The sequence below is a fragment of the Panthera leo genome, chromosome F3, assembly GCF_018350215.1.
Source record: "Panthera leo isolate Ple1 chromosome F3, P.leo_Ple1_pat1.1, whole genome shotgun sequence".
Classification (NCBI taxonomy): domain Eukaryota; kingdom Metazoa; phylum Chordata; class Mammalia; order Carnivora; family Felidae; genus Panthera; species Panthera leo.
In genome coordinates, this window is record NC_056696.1 from 39,264,908 (window position 1) to 39,280,599 (window position 15,692).

Sequence of the window (15,692 nt, forward strand, 5' to 3'; positions counted from 1 at the left end):
TCACTTCGTCAGTATCCATCCAAAGTTATGTGCATATACTCATTGAGCAAACAATTTCACTTCTAAGAATTTAGCTTACAGATATACTCACAAAAGTATACTAAACTACGTGCTCAGGAATGTTCATGACAAAGCCGAAATACAGCCATGAATGTAACATAAATGTCCATTAGCAGGAAAATGGTTAAATAAATCATAGTGCATCCATTTTATGGGCTATTATGCAGCTGCTAAAAAAAGTCTGTGCTGAAATGGAAAGATGCTAAGAATATTATTAAGTAAAAAAGTAAGTTGGGGGACAATATGCATAATATATCAATTCTTTAAAAATAAAGAAAAGAAGGGGTGCCTGGGTGGCTCGGTTGGTTAAGCGTCTGACTCTTCATTTTGGCTCAGGTCATGATGTCACGGTTCATGGGTTTGAGCTCTGCTTAGAGCTCTGCCCTGACAGTGCAGAGCCTGCTTGGGATTCTCTCTCTCCCTCTATTTCTGCCCCTCCCTCGCCTCCTAAAATAAATAAATAAACAACAAAATAAAGATAAAGAAAAGGAAAATTAGGTATTTGTATAATAGAGAAATTTTCTAGAATGCTATACAATTTTGATCACCTTAGGGACTAGTGATAGGTGGTTAGTGGGTGAGGGACAGATATTTCCTTCCATTTTATAATATTACTATTAAAATTTTTTTTTTACCATGATAATTTACATTTATAATTAAAAAAAAAAAAAAACCTGGTTGCTGGGGTGGCTCAGTCGGTTAAGCCACTGACTCTTGATTCTGGCTCTGATCATGATCTCATGGTTTGTGAGATCAAGGCCCACATGAGGCTCTGTACTGACAGCATAGAGGCTGCTTGTAATTCTCTCTCTCCCTCTCCCTCTGCCCCATCCCCACTTGTGTGCATGTATTCCGTTTTTCTCTCTCTCAAAACAAATAAAAAAAAAAAAAAACCTACCTAAAATAAGAAACAGCCTTGAGAAACTATGGGGAAGGAATGTCACAGGACAGTATGTAGCCTGATGGCTGGGGAATGGTGCCCAGTGTCCCATCTGGACCTTGACTGCAGGTGTAGAGATTACAGGACTTTATGGACACAAGGACTCTGGTGCACAATTGTTTTTGCCTGCCCAGTATCCTTTTCCCCCTTCTTTCAGTAACAGGACTTAATTTGGCAGGGTGTAGAGGGGGTACCACTCTCCTCCACCCCTCAGTTCATAGGTTTCACGTTGGGGAACCGAATCTTCTTCTCCAGTTCCAAGTGTGGGCGTTGACCTTGGCCTGGCGAAAGCACACAGAACTGTCATGATTGCTTCAGTGGGCCAAGGATGGGCAATGTCAGCAGCTCCCAGAACTTCTGCTAGATTTCCTGGAGAGGTGCCCCTGCCCTGTCTGAGTGCAGAGATACTGGAACAAATGTCTATAACTGCTGTGGCCATTGCTGCCACCACTCAGGTAGAGATTTGCCTGAAAATGAAACAAAAACAGAGGAAATCAGAACTTACATGATGAGAGACAAGTTCCCGTGGGCATCGAGCACCTGGGCCAACCATTCAGAAGCCTTTTCAATTACTTTTCTGTTATCTTAGACTTTCCATGTGCTAAGAAATTCCATTCTTCCTTGCGCTGATTTGAGCTCTATCAATTTAGTCTTACTAAAATCTGTTATTCTAACACTTGATTTTTTTATATTTACTAGAATAGGGCAACCATTCTAAGGATGAAAGAAATCTTCTAAGTGATCAGTCCCATTTATTTTTTCCTTTCGTTTCTCATGTTCTTCATTTTAAAAAATTGTTAAGAAATTCTTAAATGGCATCAGCAGTAATTTTCAGAAACTTAAATAGGTAAAAATGGCTTGTCGTCCCAAGGTTTCTTTTTTTTCCCCCTTAGTTCTAAGAGCTGTTCAACATCTTTTTTTAATTATTTACTTATTTTTTTAATGTTTTATTTACTCTTGAGAGAGAGACAGAGACAGAGCACGAGCAAGAGAGGGGCAAAGAGAGAGGGAGACACAGAGCTCCAGGCTCTGAGCTGTCAGCACAGAGCCCAATGTGGGGTTCAAACTCATGAACCGCGAGATCATGACCTGAGCCGAAGTTAGATGCTTGACCAACTGAGCTACCCAGGTGTCCCTAACATCTTTTTTTTAGACATGCTGCAAATATGGTTCCAGGTATACATTTCGGTGGTCACCACTCACGAACCCGTCTCTTACGAGAAAGGGGTCTGCTGTACAAGACATGGAAATTCTGTAACTAGGTGCACATCACTCCCATCACATCTGAAACAGCATATTCAGTACATCCATCACTCAATGTGAATTTCTAACCCATTGGCAAGCATAGCCATGCCAGAAATGCAGCTGGAGGAGGAAATATCAGACCAAACAGTCTAACTTTTGGTTAGACTTTTCTAACCATTCAAAGGCAGGTGCACAATGTGGAAGAGGTCCACATTTGTCTCCTTACAGGTGTCAGATCACACGCCTGACTTTGTGGCCAGGAGCTCGGTGACACGCTGCCCACCACATTCGTTCATGGAGACCAGAATCAGTGTGGCTCAGGGCGCCCTGAGCTAGCTACTCCCTCTCTCACTCTGCACTTCCTCTGCCAGCCCCAATCCTCCAAGCACTCATAAGTCTTGGGAAATTTGGGGGCTCTGCCTGGGGCCCACCTTAAGGAGACACCGCTCTCCTTTGCCCCCACCTACCGCAGACTCAGACCCATCAACAAGGCCTGAAACAGAAAGTGACAGTGATGACAAGGCATCTCGCAGGCAGTGTGCACAGATCAAAGAGAATGGCAAAGAGGCATCTGTGAGTTCTGAACACTCCTCCCATCACTTCACCCACAGAGTGACAGGCTGCTGTGACCCGTAGCAACTACGGCTTATAGCAACGCCCCTGACTGTGTCTGGCTGTCAAGACTTGCAGGGCTCCTGGGGACCACAGAAGCTGCAGGCGTTGTGGTTCAGTGTTAGACTTTTTGGTCTGAATTCATTCAAAGGCAGGTGCACAAGGAAGGAATTAGAAAACCCGAAAGAAAAACACCACTGGCTTACTTTACTCAGCTGTTCCTATTGCACCATGACATTTATGCAAGGCCAGACTTGGCCTTGTTGGCAACCCCGTGGACTCTGGTCGTATATTACCAATAATTGCTGGAAAAACTTTGCAACCAAGGGTAATGATGAAATGCTGTCTGTGGCGGACTGCAAGGAAGAACTGTTGGCAATTGTGTCTTGATTTCGTATTCAGGTTATTGAAAAAGTGCTACAATAGTTCAAAGGCATGCTTACCTGGAGTCTCTACATACCTTCTCTTGAACCCACTGCTCTTTCCCTCACTGGCAGAGTGGCCCTTGCTCTCTGCTGTCGGTTTTTCCTTACATCACCTCTACCTGAGCAATCACCCACCTGAATACAGGGGACTTAGAATCAGGCAGGCCTAAATTCAATTGCATTATTTTCCTTAAAAGATAACATATGTGCTGAGAATGATGGGCAGAGGTGGTGAGAACACAAGAAGAGCATATATGTTCTTATTATTTAAACAATTCCTTATCGTCTCAAAGAAAAGAAAAAATCTAGAACACCCTGAGCCATCCCCACCCTGGACTCCTTACTACTCACAAAATTGCCCACTGCAAGCAAACTCATCTTTGAACTTTCTCGCCCAATAGTTGCTTTCACTATTGGTCAATCAATGAATAATCATACAGTCTTTGGTTTTAGTCATTGTTATGGAACACTATTTGTGTGCCAAGCTCTGTCCGAAGCTCTGGGGATACAGCCAGGAACACAAGAGACAAGGTCCAGACTTTCTCCACTGGGGGTCTCTAGGAGGGAGACAATAAACAGATAAGTAAACAATCAAACATTGGGGTTTGATAAGACATGAACAGCAGGGAAATGTAAAGGGTGACCAAGCGATCTGGGACAGCGTCTCTGAGAAGGTAGCATCTAAAGTGGCACCTGACAAGGAAGAAGCAGCAACCAGAAGCTAGTTAAGGTCATCAATTCATGCCAAACTCTAAGGCAGCACCAACCCCATTCAAGGAGAGAAATCAGTGCAGCCCCACAAGAGTCAGGGCTTTGGGGACCAGCGTCATGAGGTCAGATTTTATTCTAGGAGTCGTGGAAAGACTCTGAAGAGAGCTAAGGAAAATGGTGACATGATAGGATTGCGTTTTTAAATGATCGCTCTGGCTACTGTGTAAAGGACGGATCTGTAGTGGGAGCAAGAGTGGAAGCCTGGAAGCTGGGAGGAAGCTGTTGAGAAGAACGAAGGGGCACGGTCAAGCTTTCGGTCACTGGCACCGCCCTCCCAGGGGCCATTCCTCCCTCAACCATGGATCAGACATTTGGCAGGACCTTGACAATAAAGATAGCTGCCAAATGCATATCTAGCATTGCCCAAGCTTTCCAGATCTGCTTTCCAAATGCCTTCTCTTGAAATTGTATAGACTGGTGGGGGGTGGGAGGGAGGTGAGGAGGTGACGATGGTGAAAGGGGAAGAAGGGAAGAGAGCTCATTCTCCAATTTACCTTTAGAAATAGAAAAAAAAAAAAAATAACTGCCTTAAACTGAGGGCACAAAATGAGAAAGAACCCACCCAACTCAGCCCTAGAGTTAAGCAGATATCCTGGCTCAACCACCCACCAGCTATGTGACCTCACTTTACTTCTCTAACCTCAGTTTCCTGATCTCTAAAATCAAGTTAATAATATCTTATAGCATTTCGGTGGGGATGAAATGAGATTATGCAACTAAAGCACACGGCTTGTTGCTAGGCAAAACATAGGCATGTTCCTCTTGCCCCACGTGAAAACTTGGCCCCAGGCACAGGTTTCTTATGTAGTCAGAGCAGATGTCTTTGTTGCCCTTCACTTGCAATTCAACCCCACCACTCTTGAGTGAGCCTTTGAAGCCTATCCAATCTTACAGAACTGCTTTTGTAGGTGAGACATCTCTGAGAAGTTCAATTGTGTTTTGGTCCAAAATCATTTGCCATTCTCCTGTCCCTAACACACAGGTCCCTGTGTGTTGATCTAACCAATTGGTAGTGTTTTGAGTAATACATCATGGGGCCAATGGCGCCTTAACGATGTATTACATTAATATATCATCAAAGCCGTGGCATTGTTATGATATATTACTTTAATACATCATTGGAGTGCCATGGCTTTAATGATGTATTACTCAAAACCATAGCAACAGCTAGAAAGATCAAGATAAGTTTTGTATTTTTTAAACTTATTCTCAGTAAATACGATTTTTTAAGTTTCCACAATAAAATAAGTGTTCAAAGGAAACACAAGGATGCAGGTTCTCCTGATAAACCTCGAGATGTTTCCTGGGTCACCCTTCTTCCCCTACTTACTATATGCCTTGCTTCTAAGTTAATTTTAAAACGCCTTATCCAAATCTCATGAAAAATAATATCATTGCAGAACGTATGATTCTGTAAGCTTTCCAAGAAGCTCCAGTTTAATGTTACAATTGCACACTTGTAGGGTGGTTGTTTTCCCAATGGTCGTTCAAGCATTTTCTACCCAATTTTCGAAAGAATCCTAGACTGGATCTGGGCGGCCCTGGGCACTTTGCTGTCCCTCAGAAAGCTTACGGGCAAGTCCCCTTTATTTAACACGATGTCTGATCTGCCCGCATCTCTGCCTTCTCCTTCTCGGTGTGTGTGTGTGTGTGTGTGTGTGTGTGTGTATAAGGTGTAGAGCTACAACATGTCAGAGGGATTGAAATCTAAATCTCAAATCTTCCACCTGGCAGCCTCACCAGTCTTCACTGTTTTTAGTACAATGAGATTGGCAAAGAAACCACAGTCGTATAAGTGTGCCAATTGCAACAATCACAACAATCCCAACAATGGCAAGAAAATCTTTTAATCCAGAGCCCCATGGCAGATCTCAGTTATTAACAAGAGTTCCGCTCACTTGGGATTGGTCTGAAAAGTAAACATGAACTTAGTATGTGAACACACCACACACACACACACACACACACACACACACACACAGTGGGAGAACAAGACATTGGAACCAAAGAGCTGACCCCAAAGCAGACTTTCCTAAGTAGACCCTGATGTTCCAATAACCACAGCCCTTTGAATTCAACTTTTAAAATTCAGTTTGTAAGAAATTCCAGAATCAATGTCATTCAGGGAAGGGTAACACAGCTCTGGGCAGATGTGGCCACGTATTTCTGAAATTTCTCAAATATACTCCTATACTCTCAGTGTTTGGCATGTTGTGAAATCTAGAAGCATCCAGTGAAGCATCTGCCATGGTGCCCATTTCTGCACAGGGGTGGCTCTTGCCTTTTTCACAGCATTGGCTGAAATCTGTCATGCCGGACCCCTCTGAACACCTCTTAGGGCAGGAAGGCCTTTTCTCATTTCAAGTGCCTGACTTGGGAATTGAATTCTCTCTCCCTCTTTCTCTCTTCATCTAGGCTGAAGGACTGCAAGGGAGCCAGCTGCGTGAGAATAGATTAGGCAAGAAATGATGATTCAGCACCCGCCGCTTCCTGCCATGTGCTAAATGATCAGTTTAGTCTCAATCAGCAGATAGAGAAAGAAAAAGCCCGGAGGAGAGACAAGAAGATTCACACCGGAAAAGGGAAGAATGACCGAGATCCGCCACTCAGAAATGTGAGATTTGTGATAAGATTGTGCTGAACAAATATTAGAACAAATGTTTTTGTAGTTTGTTCTAGAGAAAGGGAGCCTGGATGCTTATAAACCACAATTAACCACAGAGCCACTGGAGGCCTCCGAGGTTAGAGTCTGATCCCCGGTTTTACAAATTAGGCACATGAAGTGCTGAGTGGTGCCGCACTTCCCAGGGCACTTTGGGAGAGTTTCGTTATTACATTCTGTGGCACTCAGATAGGGGTAGAAGTCTTCCTCTGCCCAGAATGGTCCCCCTTCATCTTGTGCATTTGGCCCAAGTCCTGCTGCTCCTTTAAAAGCTAAGTCCCCGGCCCACCTCCTCCAGGAAGCCTTCCTGACTTCCTCCAGCCTGTGGTGATTTCTCCTGATACTGACTATCCTTTTGAGCTTTTGTCATTTGCTACTTTGTATTGTCGCTTGCCCTTTCGAAGATAGGAAATAACTTCAACTTCAGAAAGAGTGCCCTTTGAGGATGTGCGAATCTCCTCTGGGCAGGGCAGGGCCGGGGTGGGGGGAGGGGGAGGGGGAGGGGAGGGGGGGTTGGAAGTGGTGGGGAGGGTGTGAGAGCAGAGCTTTTGGGACAGAGGATCAGCCTTGCCACATGCTCTGGGCTTCTCTTGCAAAGCACCTTCCACAAAGCAGCTCACTAATACAAAGTTCCAGAAAGGTGGAAAAGGTATTATGCGATCCTTTGTAAAGATATTTTCAATGCCATTATGAATATTTGCCTGTTCCCTGACTTTAGGGACAATCTGTCGGTTATTTGCAAAGAGGAAGGAAGCCCTGTTGCAAGTCCTTTAATCAGGGTACAAAATAAAACTTTAGTGTCTCTCCTCCTTTCACCATTATACAATAATCATTTTAAGTTGAATTGGCACAGTATTATTTTTATATATAGTCAGAGATATGAAGATATATATATAGAGAGAGAGATGCAGTTTCTCTGCCATAAAGAATAGTTTGAAACACACACACAAATAACAGCCACAAAATACTTGGTAATTTCTGTCTGGATTCTTCAAAAAAATATATAGAAATCGATGACCTTATCAGAATTCTTATTGAGAAACAGATATTGGGGTGCCTGGGTGGCTCAGTTGGTTAAGCGTCTGACTTCGCTCATGTCATAATCTCACAGTTCATGAGTTCGAGCCCTGCATCAGGCTCTGTGCTGACAGCTTGAAGCCTGGGGCCTGCTTCGGATTGTGTCTCTCTCTCTTTCACTGACCTTCCCCCCGCTTGTGCTTTTTCTGTCTCTCTCTTTCTTTCTCTCTCTCTCTCACAATCCGTGAGCTTGAGCCTCACATAGGGCTCTGTGCTGACAATTCAGAACCTGGAGCCTGCTTCAGATTCTGTGTCTCCCTCTCTGCCCTTCACCCACTCACACTCTGTCTCTCTTTCTCTCAAAAATAAATAAACATTCAAAAAATTTTAAAAAAAGAAAGAGATATTATTATACAGCCTCCTGAGAAGTCTTGTCTTTTCATACATACACAAATTAATAATTGTCTCAGGTAAGCAAAAGTTGCTCATTAATAATTGTGTATGTATTAACACATACATACACAACTTGCTCACACTCATCCAAAGACTACTCTTCCTTAATTCTTCAAACCTTTCCCCAAACCTTCCAGAGAGCTCTTGAGAATCAACCGAATTTTTGTGATATAAGGAAAGGCACATTCGATTCAAAGCATTCATCTTTCAAATGCTTAAAACACGTCCTTATGAGATGTCATCTTGGAAAAGATTCTGCCTGCTACTCAACGACAATATTTCATAGATTACTAGAAGGTTATGGTCTACCAGTCTAGGAGGAACACACAATGAACCCTGAATCTAATTCTATTAAGCACACTGAACGCATGCCTTCTTGCTCTGGAGTTTTCAAATGCATTCAAATGCTTGACAAGAACAACACAGAAACTAAGCTTCCCGTCAGGGTCAGGATGTAGCATTTCTGCTTCACATACAAGGAACAGATTCCTTTCCTTTCTCACTTTCCAATGATCGTGTGTTGGACAGATACAAACAATGGAACTCTGTACTTCCGAAATCCCAGCTTCAGTGCGTATGCTAGAACAAAGTAATAGCCACGTGACACTTTTCTGAGGCAAAACACTTCTCCCCAGGAAAAAAAAAAAGTGGTCAGGCATTATATGTTTCCCCCAGTAATGCTAGTCTCTTCTTGACCTTCCTTCCTGCTGCTGTTATATCCTTTGTTACCAAGATAACTTGTTTATAAAAGTGCTTGTATCAGTTACTGAAAACAAGTGACACATGCTTTACCTGGGGTGTCTGCAAAAGTAAATGCCAGGATCAAGCAAGAGACTAAAGCAGACCCTCCTTTCTGAATCTTGAGTTCTACTGTAAATGGAATTTGAACTTCTAAAAATTGTTTTTTGGATACAAGAGTGCCCGCAGAATAAAAGTCTTGCTCTGGGGGGCGCCTGGGTGGCTCAGTCGGTTGAGCGTCTGACTTCGGCTCAGGTCATGATCTCACAGTTTGTGGGTTCAAGCCCTGTGTTGGGCTCTGCGTTGACAGCTCAGAGCCTGGTGTCTGCTTTGGATTCTGTGTCTCCCTCTCTCTCTGCCCCTCCCCTGTTCACACGCTCTCTCTCTCTCTCTCTTTCTCTCTCTCAAAAATAAACATTAAAAATTTTTTTTATAAAGTTCTTCCCTGAAAACCACAAATACTGTTTCTTTCTTCTTTATGTCTTTGATCTTTCATCTCATTATATTATCGTGTTTCTGAAATTAAAAAATGTATTTGTGCATTCATGTATGGTAACTAGACTTTCGGCATTGATCATTTTGTGATATATACAAATGTCAAGCCGTTGAAGCTAATACGTTATATGTCAGTTATATCTCAATTTTTAAAGATGTACCCATGCATTGCTTTATCGGGTACAATTGGCAGGTCTTGCAAAACTCACTCCCCGCCCTCGTTATTTGCTCTATCCAGACTGTACCGTGCAATCCCCAAACGAGCCCCGTTCTCCTGCGACTCCGAACCCTTACTTAGTGAATCCCTCCACCTACAACACCCTCTTTCCACCCTTTGCCTGGCCAGTCACTCCTTGTGCCCGGAGTCCCACACTAGGCTTCATTTACCCCATGAAGCTCCTCTGATGGCCTAGCCCTTTATTAGGATAGATGCTTTTCCTGTCTGTCTCCGCAGCCCACTGCACTTCTCCTGAACCCATCACCGATCACACTGTGTTGTAAATGTCCGCTTCCTCTTCAAGCCCCCTCCCAAGACCGAGGTTCCCAGGGGACAGGGACTCCATCTTCTTCATCATTAGACACCTAGTACTAACAGTGCTTGGCACACAGCAGACGTACTCACTACATCCTTGTGGAAGGAGTAAGTGAAAGTGACGTTAAGTGTCTAACAAGGAAGAGTGGTGAGGCTATAGTCCTGCACAGAAAACTAAATGTCGATTAAAACCTGCTTCCTCTCAGGGCACCTGGGTGGCTTAGTACGTTAAGTGTCAGACGCTTGATTTCAGCTCAGGTCATGATCTCACAGTCTGTGGGATAGAGCCCCGTGTTGGGCTCTGTGATGACAGCGGGAAGCCTGCTTGGGATTCTCTCTCCCTCTTCTCTCTCTGGCTCTCCGTCTCTCACACACTCTCTCTCTCCCTCAAAATAAAATAAGCATTAAAAAAAAAAAAAATTGCCGGTGCACCTGGGTGGCTCAGTCGGTTGAGCATTGGGCTCTTGGTTTTGTCTAAGGTCATGATCTCACAGTTTCATGAGTTTGAGCCCCATGTCGGGCTCTGTGATGGCAGCTCAGAGCTGGCTTGGGATTCTCTCTGTCTTCCTCTCTCTCTGCCCTTCTCCTGCTCATACTGTGCCTGTCTCTCTCAAATAAATAAGTTAAAACAAACAAACAAACAAACAAACTTGCTTCCTCTTGTCCACCACATTCCAGTCCACTGCCCTCTCCCCATTCCTTGAACAGGGTTGGCTCTTTCCTGCCTAAAATTCCCTCCCTAGATCATGTGGTTAGATGCTACTTGCCATTCATATCTCGGCCTGAAGGTCGTCTCTTCAGAGTGGCCTCCCCGAGTCATCCGGGCTAAATGAACTACCTAGCATTTAATATCATTTCACCTGTTACATTTCTCTGCATGGCTCATATTATTAGCCTGATATTTTATTTCTGTATTTGTTTATTTTGCCACCCCACCAGCATCAGAATATAAGCCCAGTGAGAGTGGAGACCTTATCTGTCTTAACCTCAGAGCCTAAAACTTCATGACACATGGTAGATGCTTAAATGAATGAATTGGTGAATGAACAAATGTTTAAAAGATCTAAAAGTTCTATCTTTTAGTCAAAAATCACCATGTACATATTCAGAAAATGCTTCAAAATCAGCCAGAAAAAACAGTAGGTTTATATACTACTTACTGGTGTTAACATCTTTCACTTTGTATTCCTTACACACCTGAATCACCGTGGAGGACACGAGGGTGTCACATTCTGAAAGGAGGAAATCAATTCTAAGTGATACTGAGCACAGGTGCAGGTGACAGTTCAGGGCAGCGCTCTCGGGGCAGCGCTCCTTATAGAAAGGATCTCATGCTTGTACCTGAGCACATAAACACCTGACGGTCTGCCCCAGTTGGCATTCAGAAATAAATTCCAACTTCTAAAGAGGACCAGTGTCTAGAATAGGCAAGAAGGTCTTGGAGACAAAGGGCTACAGACAAGAAGCTGAGTTCTTAGAAGACCCGAAGGGATTTTAGTCTTACCACCACGTCTAGAATCAACAAGCAAGTTCAGACACTGCACCCCCCCCCCCCCAAGCATTTCCTGGATCTAATGAGGCAGAAACCCAACATCTGAATAAATATGTCTCCCACTCGGGAGACTTGAGGAACCCTAGGACCATCTGCAGGTTCTAAGCCCCGGGAGCGGCACTCAGCAGACTCTTTGGTATAAAACCCCTGCTCTAAGGATAAGCTTTGATCAAAAGTACAAAACACATTTCCTTTAGAGCTTAGCAGGCAGGCTGCCTCTATCCTTCCAAAAGCATACAACACCCTTGAGAGCTACCAGGTACTGGGAAAATCACCGTCGCTCTGAGCCCCCAAACTAATAATGGCACAATTAGCCATCCCAGACTAAGATGAGTGATGCTGCACAGGCCAACCTAGGCTTGAAACCAGGTTCCTCCACTTATTAACTGTGTGACCTTGGGCAAGTTCCTTAACCTCTCTGAGCTACCGTTTTTCCACGTGTTATCTCAGAATTATTGGCAGGGCTAAATGAACTAAGGATAAAACACTTGGCAATAAGTGAAGGTTCAAGAATTGTTGGCTATTGTCATTATTACTGTCACTAATAAACAAAAGTGGTTGTTACAGAGATACGAATGTCACAGAATAGGGAATTGCGGCTCAGGATTTTTTGTTATGTGGATTCATTTACAAAAGAGCTATCAAAGAATAGTTCAAAGTCCAAGGCTCAGATTGCTACATGCTGGTTCTTTGCAATGCCCCCTTTTAGGAAATCTCTTTGAAATTTTGGGTGTATAAGCTAATATGGCATGGTATTAACAACATGTCATTGCTTCTCTAAAAGGAATTATACTGTATATCCGCAGGATGAAACTCACCACTCTTGGGCTATAATTAGTTCATGTCCATTAAATAGCGGTTGCACAACTTCCTAGTAATTTACTGGTATCCTAAATTATAAGGCTGCTTTTTGAAAATATTTTTCCCTACATCATTTTTCCCTCTCGGTCTCATTTAGGTTTGGGTCTCTTAAACCAGAATGGGAACTAGCTGCTTTGTGCATATCAGAGAAAAGATTCTAAAGCCATCCATTTAACTATATCCTAAATTTCATCAACAAGGGAAAGAGAAAATTCATCTGGCAATTGAGATATTAATAAGGCAAATGAAGTCACATGGAATTAACTGTAACGTTCAAGTCTATTGTTTCTGTACCTCTTCAGAAACACAGTTGTAAAGAACATCATTAGTTTGTGTGTGATATTCCATGATGTTCAATTGATTATAAACAGATTGATTACATGGAGTGTGCACTGTTGAGCAAGAAAATTTAAATCAATGACAGATACTCTCCAAAGGTCTTTAAAGAGATCATCACTTAATAATAATAATAATAATAAAGCAGTGTTAGACTTGGTATCATTTCCAATGCTACCGAAAGAAAATAGACCTTGAAAATCTTAAATTAAAATATATTATGAAAGTGAAAAGCAGAGTCATCTTTTAAGAAAAAGATACTGTCTCACATAAAAATGAAATAAATTTGCATTCATTTAGAAAATTTAAAGTAAATCAATAACACATAAATTACGGGAAACTGAGCAGCTGGTTTTCAAAAAAAGATAATCTACACTCTCCTTTATTTTGGTATTAAACAACCTAACCCAAAACGCTACCTGGAAACGGAGGCCTATGCGAAGCGTACTGATTGTCCTATCTTACCTGCATTCCTACAAATGTACCTGATCAACTTAAATGACATTTAAATAACTGACTGGTAACAGAATATACTCACTCCTCAGTGACAGGAAAGAGGGACCTCATTCTCATTATTCTCCCATTACCTCTGCTGCACGATACAAGTTTCATTCCTATTTTCTTATCCAATTACATCTTGCTCAGTTCCTCACTAAAATTTATAGCAAACTTTGCAAAGCTTTTGACCTGTATCATCTTATTAAACTTTTATGAAAAATCAATGGAGCTCCATCATATCATGGGGCTGTTCCTCACACAGCTGTCAGTGGTGAGTGGAGAAGTCTCTTTATCCCCAAATCTGATGAGAGAGATTGGAGCTACAAGTTCTCATTTTATAAGCTAAGGTGCCATAAATAGGAGATTCTTATATTTTTCCAAAATATGGCATTTTAAGAATTGCAACCATTTGAAAACAAGCCTGGAAGGAACACAAAAGAGTGAGTTTTTAATCATTTATCTTTTTTTGTTGTTGTTCTCATTGGCTTTGGCCCAGAATGATGCATCAGTCCCTGGACCACAGAGAGCCCGGGAGGCAACAGGACTAAGCAGCTGAACAGCTTGAGAGACAAGAGACAAGAAGAGATAGAAGCTATCCAGGTGCAGTGACATGCCCTGCTTAGGAGTTCAGGTACTCATGTCCCTAACGTCCTCAGCCACCACCTCCTACATGGGGCATGATAACCATGTTATCATGATACACGGTTTTGAAGAAATGCCAGATTGTCTTTCCTCACGTTGCCAACCGGCAATGCAATCTGTCCTCTGCTGACTCTGCAAACGGCACCACATTAGATTCCAGATTTTTTTTTTTTTTTTGGTAAAGTTTATTTATTTATTTTGTGAGAGACAGAGACAGCATGAGCGTGGGAGGGGCAGAGAGAGAGGGAGAGAGAGAATCCAAAGCACTCGCAGTGCAAAGCTCAATGCAGGGCTCGACCTCACGAACTGTGAGATCATGACCTGACCCGAAATCCAGAGTTGGACGCTTAACCCACGGAGCCACCCAGACGCCCTGGTTCCAGAAATGTTTAAATGAAAAACTCAAGTCCAGTTCAGGAACTGAGTCAGAACTGGTGTCAGAGATCTCCTCATCCCACTCTGACTCACTGTATAGAAATCACCATGCACGGTGGTTTTTCCTGCCCTCTCCCCTGAGCCCTGGGCCTGTATATCCAGTCACCTACAAGACACCTCCATCTGGCTGCCCTATGGGTCCTCAAACTCAGTTTGCCCAAACTTGACCTTACCATCCTCTTGCTCTACAGCTATCTCGGTGATGTGTACCACTAGTCACCCAGTCACTCAGTCCAAAAACCCTAGATTCAGCCTAGAATCCTCTCACCTCTTAAATTCATCACTTCTCCCCCATCTGCACCCCTCAACTCCCAGCTCCATCTTTACAGCCAACACAGGAGCCCACAAAATCTCTCTTCTGGAACATCACAAATAGCTTCCTAACTGTTCTCTCAGCCTTCCATCTTGGCCATAGGAATTCATGATAAACTCTGACATCATAATGATCTACTCCCACTCCCCTTAAAAAAAACTCTGACCACATGGTCCTCTCCACTAAAGTCCTTCTGGGTCACCATGAGTCACCTTCAGAATAAGGCCCAGCTACTCTATGTGACAGGACTCTAACCTTCTCTTCAGTCATGACCTTATTCAGCTGCCATTTTTTGAGCACTCTGTATATGCAAGGCCATGGGTTTTGTTTATTTTCCAAATAAATGCTGGTCAAACATGGATTCACAGACCTGTTACAAAAATGTCTCCCTCAAGAATTCTGGTATCTGGTGACTTGAGTTTGGTTTCTGTTATATTTGAAAATATAACAAATGACAAAAGACTCTGAAACTCACACACCATCCTTCTTTTGCCAATGGTTTCTCTCTCCCCTTTGATTTTAAGAGTGGCCACAACCTTTCTGAGGAGGAAACAGCTGCACTGAAAAGAATGCCTAAAGTCCACCAACGGGTAGTCATCAAACTAAATGATCTAAAGTTGGCTGAAGGCAAAATCTCTGAAGAATTCAGAGTTAATATGATGCGAGAGATACTAAGTAATGGGCCCATTCCTACCTCAGGAGTGGTGCTTAGGAACATGTATTAATGGCATACAGACTTAGGTTCAAGTCCCCCCTCTGCCACTTACTGAGTATGAAGCCTTGCTACATACATACTTAATCTCAGTGAGCTTAGCCTCCTTACCTGTAAATGGTGATACTCATCAGAGTACGTGACTCCCAGAGGTCACTGGAAAGACTACATGAGAACTTGACATGGAATCCAGCATAGAGTAAGAGCTCAGTAAATGCTAATTATCACTTTTTTTTTTTTTTTTGGTAAATGCTAATTATTATCAGCACATGACCTAAAAAGACTTCCTGCCAGTTATCATGATTCTCTGTACACAATGATACTCCTTTTTTCTCAATGATCTACTTCCTAGATTAATTTTCTCCACCTACTCTGTCACATGTAAGACAATTC

At 42.8% G+C, this 15,692-nt stretch overlaps 1 long non-coding RNA gene across 1 annotated transcript; it reads right to left on the reverse strand.

Annotated features, from left to right (window-relative positions):
• Positions 1 to 964: 964 nt before the first annotated feature.
• On the reverse strand, positions 965 to 14,708 carry LOC122212115. Its single transcript, XR_006199001.1, has 3 exons — positions 14,543 to 14,708; positions 11,111 to 11,182; positions 965 to 1,467 (listed from the first exon to the last, which is right to left on the reverse strand). It is a non-coding gene; the product is annotated as an uncharacterized LOC122212115 (long non-coding RNA).
• Positions 14,709 to 15,692: the final 984 nt, after the last annotated feature.